This window comes from Muscardinus avellanarius (genome assembly GCF_963383645.1).
Source record: "Muscardinus avellanarius genome assembly, chromosome: 2".
NCBI classification, from domain to species: Eukaryota; Metazoa; Chordata; class Mammalia; order Rodentia; family Gliridae; genus Muscardinus; species Muscardinus avellanarius.
This window is the reverse complement of record NC_137787.1, coordinates 142,696,022-142,710,598: the sequence shown is the minus strand read 5'-3', so window position 1 is coordinate 142,710,598 and position 14,577 is coordinate 142,696,022. Positions and strand designations below refer to the sequence as shown.

General features: G+C 39.9%; 1 long non-coding RNA gene across 1 annotated transcript in view; it reads left to right on the top strand.

Annotated features, from left to right (window-relative positions):
* LOC308259062 overlaps positions 1-7,300 on the top strand; it is a 40,361-nt gene extending 33,061 nt beyond the window's left edge. The window contains exon 2 of the long non-coding RNA XR_013961685.1: positions 7,231-7,300. This is a non-coding gene — a long non-coding RNA (uncharacterized lncRNA). The remainder of the gene's footprint in view (positions 1-7,230) is intronic.
* Positions 7,301-14,577: the final 7,277 nt, after the last annotated feature.

The window sequence follows — 14,577 nt, the reverse complement described above, 5'->3', positions numbered from 1 at the left end:
GAGCAAAAATAACATTCTCATGCTTTTTGTGTGTGTGTGTACTGTGTGTGTGTGTGTGTGTGTGTGTGTGTGTGTGTGTGTGTGTGTTTGCGCATGCGCGCGGTTCTGGGGTTGAAATCAGAGGCATTCTACATCCAAGCTACACCCCCAGATTGATTTTATTTCTTACTGGATACAGGGTCTCACTAGGATTATAAACTTGCATCATCACACCCAGCTTTTTATTTTGAAAAGGAGTGTGACTAAGTTGCTGAGGCTATCCTTGAACTTGTGACCCTCCTGGTTTTTCAGTCTTCCAAGTACTGAGAGTACAGGCCTGTGCCACCAAGCCCAGCTTGAGTATGCCTTAGGAGCAGAAGAATCTATTTTGTGGCAACCAACCCTTTTTTTTTTTTTTTCAAGTTTGTTTTTGTGGTATTGGGGATGGAACTCAGGGGCATTCTACCTCTGTGCTATACCCCAAGACCTATTTTTTTTTAAATTCTTTACATTTGAAACAGGGTCTCACTGAGTTGCTGAGAGCCTAAGTAGCTGAGGCTGGCCACGACCTATGATCCTCCTGTCTCAGCCTCCCAAGTACTAGGATTACAAGTGTGCACCACCATGTCCAGCTCCAAACTTCCCTTTAACAATGTCAGTTGTTTATAGAAGGAAAACTCAACATGCAAATGTACATAACAATTAAAAGAATCTCACTAGAATAAAAACTCATTAAACATGTAATAGCATATATGGGCTCTGAGTTGGTATATTGTGCTTAACTGTTTTCCACCAAGTTCCTATATTGAAACACTAACTGCCAACACTTGAGAGTGTGACTGCATTTGGAGGTAAGACTTGAAAGAGGTGAGTAAGTCAAAATGAGGCCATTGGGTGAGGCCTATTCCAGTCAGCCTGCTGTCCTTATAAAAAGGAAGTTTGGACACACAAAGGAGACACAAGACAACATGAAGATGTACTGAGAAGGAAGCCATCTGCACACAAGGAGAGGCTTCAGAGGAAACCAGTCCTGCTGACACCTCTATCTTAGACTTTGGACCTCCACACCTGTGAGAAAACAAATTTCTGTTGTGCAAGCCACCCTCTGTCATATTTTATGACAGTCTTAGTCTTTAGGCAGCCTAAATCTCACAGTTATATTCAAAGCACTTTGATACAATCAGTAAATGTTCACTGTGGTAAGGCCTCACTCCTTCCATGTCTGCCATATTGAGTTGGAGCTTTGGTAATATCAAGGCTATCTTTAAAAGACAGGCCAAGTTTTTCCATTCCCTGGCTGCTTTTTTTTTTTTTTTTTTTGGGTACCTGGGATGGAACCCAGTGGCATTCTACCTCCAAGCTACACCCCTAGCACAATTTTTTTTATTCTTTATTAGAAACAGGGTCTTACTGAATTGCAAAGGGCCTAAGTAGTGACTGAGGCTGTCCAGGAAGTATGATCCTCCTATCTCAGCCTCCCAAATACTGGAATTATAAGTATGCGTCACCATGCCTAGCTTCCCTGGCATTTTAAAACAGATGGTGAGGGAAACTTGATGTGAAGAAAGAAATTTACATTGAAATTTTTATTTATTTATTTTTATTATTTTTTTCAGTCCTGGGGATGGAATCCAGAGACATTCTATCTCAAAGCTACACCCCCAGGCCTATTTTTGTTTATTTTGAAACAGGGTCTCATTGAGTTGCAGAGGGCCTCACTACGTAGCTGAGACTGGTAGCGAACCATGATCCTCCTGTCTCAGCCTCCCAAATGCTGGGATTACAAGCATGTGCCACCACACTCGGTTTGAAAATTTTAATGTAGCCAGGTGTGGTAGTATACGCCTATAATCCCAGAACTTGGGAGGCTGAGACAAGAGGTTCAAGCACAGCCACACCAATTCAACAAGACTCTCAGATACCTAGCAAGACCCTGTTTCAAAACAAAATTAAAAGGGCTATGGTTAAGTTTAGAGGTAGAATGCTGTAGTTCTATCTCCGGTACCATTAAAAATAATAATAACTTATATGTACCAGTAACAGAAAATTGTACAGTGACTTTCATATACCTATCACTCATCCAACAAGTACCAAGATTTGACTTACTTTCATGTCTCCTCCCTTTTTTCTTTATAGTTGCTTTTTATTAGTCAATTTTTATTGACTATATTTTATTGATTATATATATTGGTAAGCCACGCATAGTAATACAGATAAAGAAATTGAACTCTTAGATAAGATCCTTACAGTCTCAGAATTCCAAACTAAAATACTTTGTAACAAGCTGAGCGTGGTGGCGCATGCCTGTAATCCCAGCATTCGGGAGGCTGAGACCTGGAGGATCGTGATTCACGGACAGCCTCAGCTTAGTGAGTTCCTCTGCAACTCGGTGAGACCGGTTTCAAAATAAAAAATACAAAATAAAGGCAGGGGGTGTAGCTCAGAGGTAGAATGCCCCTGGGTTCCTTCCCTAGACTCGAAAAAAAAACAAAAAAACTTTGTGGCATGTACTGAAATTACCAATCTGGCAAACAATTTTATTCTAGAAAATTTGAAGTTAGAAGACAGAATTTTTCTAATTTGTTTTCCTGCAAGACAACTTCCAAATTCCCTACAATTTTTCACTGAGATTCATAAACTATAAACTTCATCCTTTTAAGTACAACTCAGTGATTTTTAGTATTTTCAGAGTTGTTCAAGCATCATGATTCAATTTCTGAATGTTTTCACCACACCAAAAAGACATTCTGTACCCATAGTGGTCACCTACACCTCCTGGAAGCCACTTCCTGGCTGTAAAGATTTGCCTACTCCCAACATTCCACATAAATGGAATCATACATCTGCCTATGTGCTGTCTGTGCTGCTTTTACTTTTTCTTCTTCTTTTTTTCTTTTTTCTTTTTTGGTACTGGGAATGAAACCCAGGGGCATTTCTACCTCTGAGCTACAACCCCAGGCCTTTTTTTTTTCTTTTCATATCAGCACTGCAAAACTGTTTATTTGGAAAACAAATTCCTGAAAATAAGTTAGAGAGCTTCCTTCTTCCCCCCTCCCATCCCTCATTTAGATTGTCTTGTTTGCTCCTCTATAGGATTTTCTTTTTCATCTAGAGTTCCTCCTATGACCCATTTCTCCTTAGCTTTCACATATTAGAGAAAGCATCCAATTTCTTATTTTTTGTGACTGACTATTCTCGCTTAGCATAATGTCCTTCTATCCATTTCCCTGAAAATGATGTAATTGAGTTTTTTTTGATGGCTGAGTAAAATTCCATTGTGTACATATCCCACAGTTTTGTAATCCATTCATCTGTTGATGGACATCTTGGCTGGTTCCATAGTTTGGCTATGGTGAATTGTGCAGCTATGAACATAGATACACATGCATTAGTTTGGTAGTTTGGTTTCCTTTCTTTTGGGTAGATACCCAGAAGTGGTATTGCTGGATCAAATGTTAGATTTGTTCCCATTGTTCTGAGGATTCTCCATACTGTTTTCCAAAGTGGTTGCACTAATTTGCAATCCCACCAACAATGTCTTAAGAGTTCCCACTTCTCCACATCCTTGCCAGCATCTGTTGTGTTTTGAATGATTGCCATTCTAGTTGGAGTTAGGTGAAATCTCAGGGTAGTTTTGACTTGCATCTCTCTGATTGCCAGTGATGTTGAGCATTTCTTCATGCATTTATTGACCATTTGAATTTCTTCTTTTGTGAAATGTCTATTTAGTTTGCTTGCCCATTTTGTTATTCCCCAGTACCAGAAAAAAATAGCTATTAATGTGTTTTTTTGTGTACAAGTAGAATTTTAAAATGCACAAATCAGTATAATACGTACCTGTGTATCAACAGCCTTTATGTTTTTATCTCCATTATGAACCTTCCATTTTTATAATCTATATTGAGTAGAACTCTCCAGATTAGTAAATGTGGAGTCATCTCATTATCTTTATCACTCATCTGTCTCACCATATTTATATTTCATATTTCTAACTCAGTCCACTATTGACTGATGAGCCATTTCCACTTTTCCTATTAAAAATGATGAGGTGAACATCTTTTACAAATATTTGATTGAGTTGTAAATTCATAATGCAAAGAAGAAAGAAACTATGATCCATAATGAAGAGGAAAAGATCAATTAATTGAAAGAAACCCAGAACTGACATAGATGTTAAATTTAGCAGACAAGGACATTAAAATAGTTATAACTGTATCCCATATCTTCAAACAGATAAAGGAAAGATTGAATATATTAGAGACATGTAAAATATAAAAAGACCCAAATCAAACATATATAGATAAAAATGATAGTCCCTGAGGTAGAATGCACACTGGATAAACTTCACATCAGATAATACATTGCAGAAACATTATTAATGGTTTTGAAGACATAGCAATATAACCCAGCCTAAATAAGAGGTAGAGACCAAAAATCAAACCAAACCAACCAAAAAAACATCCAAAAACAACTCAGAAAACAGAACATCAGTGAACTGTGTGGCAGCTTCATGTGAATGAATGAACATTTAACCAGAGTCTCTGCTGGAAAGACAGGGCAGTGTGTGGGAGAGAGAGACAAAAACATCCAGAGGACTAATGGATGAGAAGTTGACAAATTGTATAAAAACCATAAACCTATGGACCCAAGACATGAAACCAACTCCAAGCATTAGGAACCTGAAGAAAATTGTACCAAGACATAGCAAGATGCTCAAAACAAGTGACCGTGAGGAAATCTTAAGAGCTAGGAAAGAAGGTATATTACGAGCAAAGATAAGAACTGCAGTGTATTTCATCAGAAGCAGAGCAAGGAGGGAGTAGAGCAACATCATCAAAGAACTAAAAGAAAAAAACTTTCAATGTATAATTCTACACCCATATTTTTTATACATGAAGGAGAAATAAAGAGATAAGCAAAAGTTGAGTCCATCAGCTGTAGACCTCACATTACAAATGTTAAATGTAACCCGGGCATGGCATGGTGGCACACGTCCAAAATCCCAGTACTCGGGAGGCTGAAATAGGAGGATCACAGGTTTGAGGACCAACTGTGCGCTGTAACTTAGCTATACCCAGTTTCAAAATTAAAAAATAAAAAGGGTTGGGGATGTAGCTCAGTAGTAGAACACCTTGAGGTTTAATCCCTAGTTCCAAATACATAGACAAAAAGAAAGGTTAAATGAAGGCCTTAATATAGAAGAAAAATGGTACCAGATGAAAGACAGAGACCTCTGTCTACCTAAAGGAATGAAGAGTACTGAAAATGGTAACTAAATGGTAAACATACATGATATATTTTTACTTTTTAAATCTCTCTAAATAAACTGCACCTATGGGTGAAACCTTGTGGGTGCTGCCAAGGTGTGCCTCCCATGCTTCTGTAGCCTGCATCACAGCTGGGCCACCTGGAGCCACCCCAGCTTCTGAGGAGTCACAGCCATTTGAGAAGACCCAGATAGCTGGGGTCTCTGTTTTGAGGGCTCCACTCTTGATCCCATTCATGAAGCCACCCTTGGGACCTACTCACTGCCTGAAGATACTATTTACCATTCTTAACACTGAGGATTGTATCTCAACCAATTGGAAGTGATGATCACAAACATTTAGACATAGCAGAATGGGTTACTTGGGGGCTTGTTGGTCTCAGATAGCCTCACTCACAGGTCTAGTGGGTGACTCTAGTAGTGTAGACAACTGGGTTGTGTTTGTTCAGAATCCAGGCTATGTAGGACTGTGTTCCAGAAGTGGCAAGAGGTGACAAGCCCAAATAAATAAGCACTATATTATTATTATTATTATTAATTATTATTATTATTATTAGTAGTAGTAGTAGTACTACTACTAGTAGTTGTTGTACTGGAGATTGAGCCCAGGGGCATTCTACCTCTGAGCTACACCTCTAGCTCCATTTTATTTTTAAACAAGGTCTCCTTAAGTGACTTCTCAGTTACTCCTCAACTTTTTCTCTAAGTTGCTGAGGCTGGCTTTGAATCTGCAATCCTCCTGGGTTACAGGCGTGCACCACAATGCCTGGATAAACAAGCACTTTTCAAGCTTTCACTTGGGTCCGATGACCCAAAGCAAGTCATGTCACAAAAGTCAGATCCAAGAGATGGAGGAGCACAGACTCTCCACATGCTCTCTCTTTGTGCTGGGGATTAAACCCAGGGCTTTTCCTATACTACCACTGAGTTACATCCCCATCTCCTAGTCTCCATCTCCATATGGAAGAGATGCAAAGAATGTTCAGCTAGTCTTTATAATTTAACCTAGGTTTGTTTAGAATATACTGCTGGAGGGTGCAGCTGGACCCAGTGCATGTTTAGCCTTCACAGCTAAGAGTAACCTGGGCATGGGGTTGCAACATCGGTTACTTTGTCCAAGGTGGTGCAGATGAAGCTGTTCAGGGAAACGTGGGGACCACTTTTCCCACATTTTTCTGGTGCCCTATATACCTCTTGAAATTCTAGGAGTAACCAATATACAAATCTCTTATTTATAAAATCTCCCAACCCATCTCTATGACATTTGGGGCAAATTACTCTCCCATCCAACCCCCCAAAACCCGGCCCTGGGCTTCTGCTCTCAGAAGCTATTTTTTCAATGAAGGGATCTGGGTAACTTTGAGTGTAGTTATGGAAGCGAGGCACTGTTAGAGACACAAAGAGTCTAGACTCAGAACGTGCCCACTTGCTTGCCAGGGAGAAGGACAATACCTTTTCATCTTTCTATATTCCTATAGGAGCAAGAAAAAAAAACACAAAATATCATCTCCATATATTATCCTGCCACATTTGTTTACCCATTAGACGTTGGAACTGCTTATCTACCTTTGAAATTGCTCCTGAGCTCCATCGAGCAGAGGATCTGTCTTATAACATTTATCATCATGAAATCACTTGTCCCTTCTCCCCCAGAAATGTCAGGCCTCTGAGTTAGTAAGTGGAGTACTGTAATAGAAGAACTTCTCTCTTGGAGGTATGTAGAACCTCCTGCTTTGGATTCAATAGAAATGTCCATTAGCACACACAGGCAACTAGATATGTACTTGAAACATTAAAAACTCTGTTAAGCCGGGCATGGTGGCGCACGCTTTGTAATCCCCGCACTTGGGAGGCAGAGACAGGAGGATCGCACAGGTTCGAAGCCAGCCGCGCGCGCTGGCTTAGGAGACCCTGTTTCCAAATAAAAATGTAAAAATAGGTCTGGGAGTGTAGCCTGGAGGTAGAAGGGCTTCCAGAAACCCCAGTACCACCAAAAAAAAAAAAAAAAAAAAAAAAAAAAAAAAAAAAAAAAAAAAAAAAAAAAAAAAAAAACAACCCTCTGTTAAAACTGGAAAATTTCAATAAAGTGTGTTGAAGGAAAACAAAGAAATATTGTTTCTACCCTCCCCCCCATTTTTTTCCTAAAAAATAACAAACAGCATATCCAAAGATACCACTGTCTATACTCTTCAGAATATATATAAACCACATGTCCATCCAAGGAGTATTCAGGACCCCCTTCGGATCCTTAATGTGTCAGGTATTTATAATGGCCAAGGTCACCATGAGCAATTGAAGAGACCCAGAGCCTGTGTCTACCTGAAAGAATGAACATTATTTCCTAATCATCCAGTACTGTCTCTATAATGAGAATGATGAGATAATGAGGAAGAAAAGTGAGGGTGTGTGCATGCATGAATTTGTATTTGTGTGGTGATAGAATTGTGTGTTTTCTTAGGGTGGTGCCAATGCCCATGTCTCCTCTTTTTGGAGGGTGAACTTGGAGGGATTTGATAGGTCTCATTGTCACCAAGCATGCTCAGTTGATAAACCACCATTCAGAATACGACACTGGCCCTGTGTGGGCTGGGGGGCGCTGTGTGAATAGAGCAGCTGTCCCCAGCAGGCCAGTGACAATCTTGATGGATGTCAAAACCATAGCTGGCCATGCCTCATCTCCATCTCCGGTGTTCATGTGAGCCTCCTCGGCAAAGACTGCCCTCCCTGTTCTAACTTTCCTTCCAGTCTTTTATCCTTAGCCCTCTCTCTGTCCCTCATCCTTTCCCCTTGCAAAGATCACATCAAAACAGATCCTCAGGAAGGAGATATTTGAAAATCCTTGCAATCCAGTGGAGATGCAAGCCTGCTGGCCTCCCTGTGAGCCCCAGTTCAGATTATTTCCATTAAAGATTTGTAGGAGCTCACTCAGATACTCACATAAACAAAACTCAGCAAGTTTCTGGCTGCATGATATGCCGGTGTACTTTCAAAAGAGTGCAAGAGGCATTGTCTTATGTTACTAAAGATAGTAAAATAAAAATATTTAGTATTCACGGGTATGTTAAAGCATAATGTTGATCATGAGCTTGGGCAGAAAACTCTTCCTATGGTCTGCTCAAAAATAGAAGTGTGTGGCCGGGCGTGGTGGCGCACGCTTGTATTCCCCACGCTTGGGAGGTGGAGACAGGAGGATCACACTGGTTCGAAGACAGTCTCGCTGGCTTAAGAGACCCTATTTCCAAATAAAAATATGAAATAGGTCTGAGAGTGTAGCCCGGAGGTAGAAGGGTTTCCAGGAACCCCAGTACCATCAAAAAAAAAAAAAAATAGAAGTGTGTGTCTTTGGGGGTCATTGTGGGTAGGCGCAATTTTCTATGGAATATTCCCTTCTTGCCCTTTTCCTTTTCCATTTCTACTAGGACCTCTTCTCCTTTCTTATTTCCCTATATACATTACCCTCAACTGTCAGTTCTATCTCTTATTACCCCCTCAAAGGCCAGAATGTGGAATGAGTTGGGTATGTGATGAGCAGTGCAGGAGGTGATGGTGGGGAAACACTGGCTGTGTGCTCTGTCACCTCAAGAACAATCCCTGGTTTACCTCTCCCACCAGGTAAATAGGTTATAACATGGGCACCAACAGTCAAACCCTTGGGTTCAGATACAGGAAACACTGGAGGTTCTTAGGCCAGGTGAGTTTAAAATATGCAGCCTAGGATTGTTTTCACTGCTATAACAGACTACCTGAGATCGGGTCATTTATAAAGAAAAAAGTTTCATTTTGGCTCACAGTTTTAGAGCCTGGGAAGTCCAAGTGTGTGGTGCTAGCATTTGCTCGGTTTCCGATGAGGGCCATGTGCTGCTTCAACTCAAGGCAGAAACATAAAAGCTGAACTCCCTGGACAGCTAACCCACTCTTGAGAGAAAGGCATTAATCCATTCACGAGGACTTGGCTCCTTGACCTAAACTCCTGCAACACTCTACTTCCCTATACTGCCTCACTAAAAAATTAGGCCTTGAGATGAGTTTGGTTGGGACAAACTATATTTAAATCATTGCAAGGGTTAAAAAAAAAAGGAAAGAAAAAAATCTTCGCAGTTGGAATTGTAGTCATTTTGACTATTGTGATCTTGACTGAGCATGGTTGCAATCAGATATCTTCTCCTTCTTCTTTTAAAAGTTATTTGCAACATCTTATTTACTGTTTGAGGAAAGTTGAGATTGGAGAGAGAAAAGTAAAAGAAATTTCTAAGTGCTTCAATAGCGTAGGTCACTGGAAGGGACCACCATCAGTGTCCAGGGCAGTGGCTCAGGTGTTTCTTTTCAGTCTTGCTGTCCTACTCCCTAATTCTAGGATACTTTTTTCTCTTTACCAAGTTAACTCCTTTTCTTCCTTTAGGCTTTGGTTAAATGTCATGCCTCTGTAAAATCTGTCTGACTTGCCATTCTAAAGGACTTATATTCTTTCCCAACACTACCTTTTATTCTTTAGAGCACTTTATCTCTACTAAAGTTGTGTGTTTATATGTGTTTGCTTGTCAGCTGCTACCACATGTAAGCTGTACTGTGTGAGGTTGTTTCTGTTTGGTTTATGGAAATATCCTCAGCTTCTAATCTGGTGCCTGATACAAAGTTGAGACCGGATAACTGCAAATAAGCAAATTAGTTACCATAGTGGGATAGGAAGCCATGCAACATGCTCAGAGGAACTTAGGAAACTACTTATAACATTTTCAGAACCTGATTTTCTTGGAATCCCTCACTGTTATTTTAGGACTTAAAGTTTAAGTATTGGTTTAGTAGTATTCTGCCCATTTCCTTCTTTCTCACCTATTGGCTCTCCTCTTTTTGCAAAGGTGTCACTTTTATGATGTGCAGTTATTTTGGCATTTCTATATCTGTGAAATTAACAATCACACTTGGCTGTGACGTCAGGACCACCTGTTCCCTGGACAGTTCTTGGCAGGCAGTAGATGCCTTAGAGTTTATTAATTGATTAGGTGACTCCAGTTTGTTACAGCTAATGGGGAATGTTCAGTCTCATCACATACTCAGCAACCATATCTGCAAAATGGGAGAGAAATATGAATCATGGCTACTACAGTCAGAATTCTCACTGTTGTAAACCAAAACAATTTATCACAGAACCTACAGAAAGGAAGATTTATTTGCTCAAAGTGTTTGGAGATTTCTGGTTCAGTCCATGTGAGGCCAGGTCTGTGGAGTTCAGGGCATGGAGAAGGAAGCAGAGACAGGGAGAGAGCAAAGGCTCTGCTTTCACATTGTGAAGCCCAGAAGTAAGAGAGCGCCAATAAGTAAGGTGATTCAAAGACGAAAGCAGTCCCTAAGGGCCACACCCCCTCCAGGATCCACCTTCAGCCATACCCCACTTGCCTAGGTTACTACTGAGTGAATTACAATGGATTTATCCACTGAAGAGATTACAGCCCTCATGATTCAATTATGTAACACATGAGCCTTTGGGGGACATTTTATATCTAACCATACAATGGCTTTGGCTAACATTTACTTAGGAGATCATTATTTTTCTGGTACTGTGCTACAAGCACTTGAAATGAATTGTCTTATTTGAAGTAGGTTCCATTGTTATCTGCGATTTAAAGAGAAAAATGTGGAGGCTTAGGAAAACTGAGTAATTGCCCAAGATCACACAGCTAGAGACAGGCAGGGATTTTTCTTTTCTTCCTTCCTTTCTTTCCTTTCTTTTTCTGCTGGGTACTGGGGATGGAACCCAGAGGGATTCCATCTCCGAGCTACACCCTAGCCCTATTTTTTATTCTTTATTTTGAAACAGAGCCTCACTAAGTAGTAGCTGAGGCTGTCCACAAATCACCATCCTTCTGTCTCAGCCTCCCGAATGCTGGGATTACAAGTGTGCACCAACCATGCCCAGCTGCAAAATATATATATTATATCAAACAGGGATAGGCACAGTGCTGCATGCCTGTAATCCCAATACTTAAGAGACAGACAAGAGGGTCACAGGTTTGAAGCCAGTCTCAGCAATTTAGCAAGATCCTCAGCAACTTAGTGAGATCCTATTTCAACATAAAAAATAAAAAGTGCTGGAAGTAATGACCTAGAGAATGAATGTCCCTGGGTTCAACCCCAGTACAAAATGAAGAACCTAACAGGGTGTAAAGAGTGTTTAATATGGGTTGCCCATTATTAGCATTTCTTCTCCCATTTAGACACCTACCATCATGGATCTCGTAACCTGTGTCCAGCTGCCATTTACATATTCAGAAAATGTGTACCGATTCTTTAGTATATGGCAGGCACTGTTTTGGGGCCAGAAGCTCAAGAGCCAGTAAGGAAGGGGATTCAAAGACAAAAGCACAGTTCCTAAGTCCATACCTCCAGGGACCCACCTTCTCCTACCTGCCTAGGTTACCACCTAGTAAATCCTTACAATGGATTTATCTGTTGATGAGTTACAACCTTCATGACTTAATCACATCAACTTTAAATATTATTATTTTTAAAAAATTTTTATTAGTGCATTGTAGTCATACATCTTCATGGGATACAAGTTGGTTTTGAATGTGTGTTGCTAGTATTTTGTTTAGTAGTTTTACATCCAAGTTCATCAAAGCTATAGGCCTAAGCTGGGTGTGGTGGCACACGCTTGTAATCCCAGCGCTTGGGAGGCTGAGACAGGAGGATCGTGCAGGTTCGAAGCCAGCCTCAGCTACTTATTGAGGCTCTCAGCAACTTAGTGAGACCCTGTTTCCAAATAAAACATAAAATAGGACTGGGAGTATAGCCGGGAGGTAGAAAGCCTCTGGGTTCCACCCCCATTACCACCAAAAAAAAATATATATACACACACACACACACACACACACACACACACACACACACACACGCCTATAGTTTTCCTTACTTGAGCTGCCTTTATTTGGTTTTGGTATTAATGTGATGTTGTCTTCATAGAATGTATTTGGGAGAGTCCTTTTTTTTCTTCTATTTCACCAAATAGATCGAGTAGTATCAGAATTAGCTCTTTTATAAAGGTTTTATAAAATTCACTTGGGAAACCATCTGGTCCTGGGCTTCTGATAGTAAGCTCTTTATTGTTGTTTCAATCTCTTTGATTGCTATTGGTTGGTTTCATTTTTCTAAGTCTTCTTGACTCAGTTTAAGCAGATTGTATTTATCTAAAAGTTGTCAGTTTCTTCCAGATTTTCCATTTTGTTGGAGTATAGTTTTTCAAAGTACTTTCTGATAATCCTCTGGATTCCTAGACTGTCAGTAGTGATATCTCATTTTTCATCTCTTATTATTGTAATTTGGGTTGATTCTTTTTTTTTTTTTGGTTAGGTTGGCTAGTGGTTTATCTATCTTGTTAATTTTTTCGAGAAACTAGCTTTTGGTTTTGTTATTTTCTGTATTTTTTAAATTCTCTACTTCATTGATTTTTTTCTCTGAATTTAATAATTTCCTGTCTTCTACTGGCTTTGGGGCTAGCTTGTTTCTATTTTTCAAGGGCTTTGAGGTGTGTCATTAGGTTATTTATTTGATGATTTTCTTTTTCTTATGTGAGCACTCAGTGCTATGAATTTTCCTCTTTAATACTGCCTTCAGAGTGTCCCAGAGGTTTTGGTATGTTCTATCTCTATTTTTGTTTCTAGAAATTTCTTAATTTCACCCCTTACTTCATCTATAACTCATTCTTCATTCAGCAGTGTGTTATTTGAGAATAAGGCCAGTTTTAATTTTTAGAATCAAACACACACAAGTATGCCATAGTTCCCTTTCTGCTCCTGAAACACCTTGGTTTCACCACCAGTACCACACACACACAAAAAAAGAAAACAAAAAAGAAAAAGAAATACATGTTCAAGGGAGAATACAGGCCATCTCCAGAGACCCTAACTCTTCTAGAAATAATAAAGGATAAAAGTTAGAAATCGCTGTATTTAAAAGACATAAAGATTACTAAAAAAAAAAAAAAATTACAGCAGAATCTTGAAATATTTTTCAAAGGAAAACATGTATGTGGATTCTTTTTTCTTTTGTGGTACTAAGGATTGAACCCAGGTACATTCTACCTCCAAGCTATACCCCCAGCCCAATGTTATTATTTATTTTGAAACATGGTCTCACTAAGTTGCGGGTGGCCTCACAAGTTGCTGTGGATGGCTCTTAGCCACCCAAGCACTGGGATTACAAATGTGCACCACCATGCCCACCACACATGTGGGGTTTTAGAGAATCTATAAATGCTATCTTGGTACTCTGCGTAGACTGCTAGCAATTTTCTCCTTTGTGTTTATGCTGTCACATTTGCAATACCATCGCAGAAGATAAAAGTGGTTAAAAGTGATTATTTGGGAAACTACATTAAGAGGGAAGAGATGGCTGTCTTCTAAGATCTCTCATATAATTTATTCTTAAAACCATACATGACTATGGCAAATTTCTTTACCATTTCATTTCTAATAAAAAGAGTGTGGGAAGCCGGGCAAGACAGGCAGGATCTCAGTTCATGGCCAGCCTCAGCTACCTGCAATTCAATGAGACCCTGTTTAAAAATAAAGAATAAAAAATTGGGCTGGGGGTGTAGCTCAGAGGTAGAATGCCTCTGGGTTCCCTATCCCCAGTACTGGGGGAAAAAAAAAAAAATTGTGGCCTTTAGGACACTAACCAGTGGTAATTACTAGTTCACATACAGTCTCATTCCAAAATTCTACTAAAGTATTATGTGACTGGATATATGGACATACTTATTTATTTATTTATTTAGTAGTACTAGGGATGGAACCCAGGGGCTTTCTACTTCCAGGCTATACTCCCAGCCCTGTTTTATATTTTATTTGGAAACAGGGTCTCACTAAGTTGCTGAGGGTGGTTTCAAACCTGTGCGATCCTTCTGTCTCAGCCTCCCAAGCACAAGGATTACAAGCATGTGCCACCACGCCCGGCTTTTGGATGACTGGATTTAAAGAATTAACTTCCCACCTATGCTGAAGAGATTAAAAAAAAACAAAAAAACCCAGATGTGGTGTCACATGCCTGTAAATCCCAGGAGGCTAAGACAGGCCAGTCTCAGCAATTTAGTGAGGCCCTCAGCAACTTAAGACTGTTAAAAAAGAAATGGTATAGCTCAGAGGTAGAATGCCCCTGAGCTCAACCCCAGTACCACAAAATAAATAAATATAAAAATAAATTTACGCCGGGCGTGGTGGCGCACGCTTGTAATCCCCAAGCTTGGGAGGCGGGTACAGGAGGATCGCACAGGTTCGAAGTTGGCCTCGCTAGCTTAAGAGACCCTGTTTCCAAATAAAAAAATATAAAAGTAGGTCTGG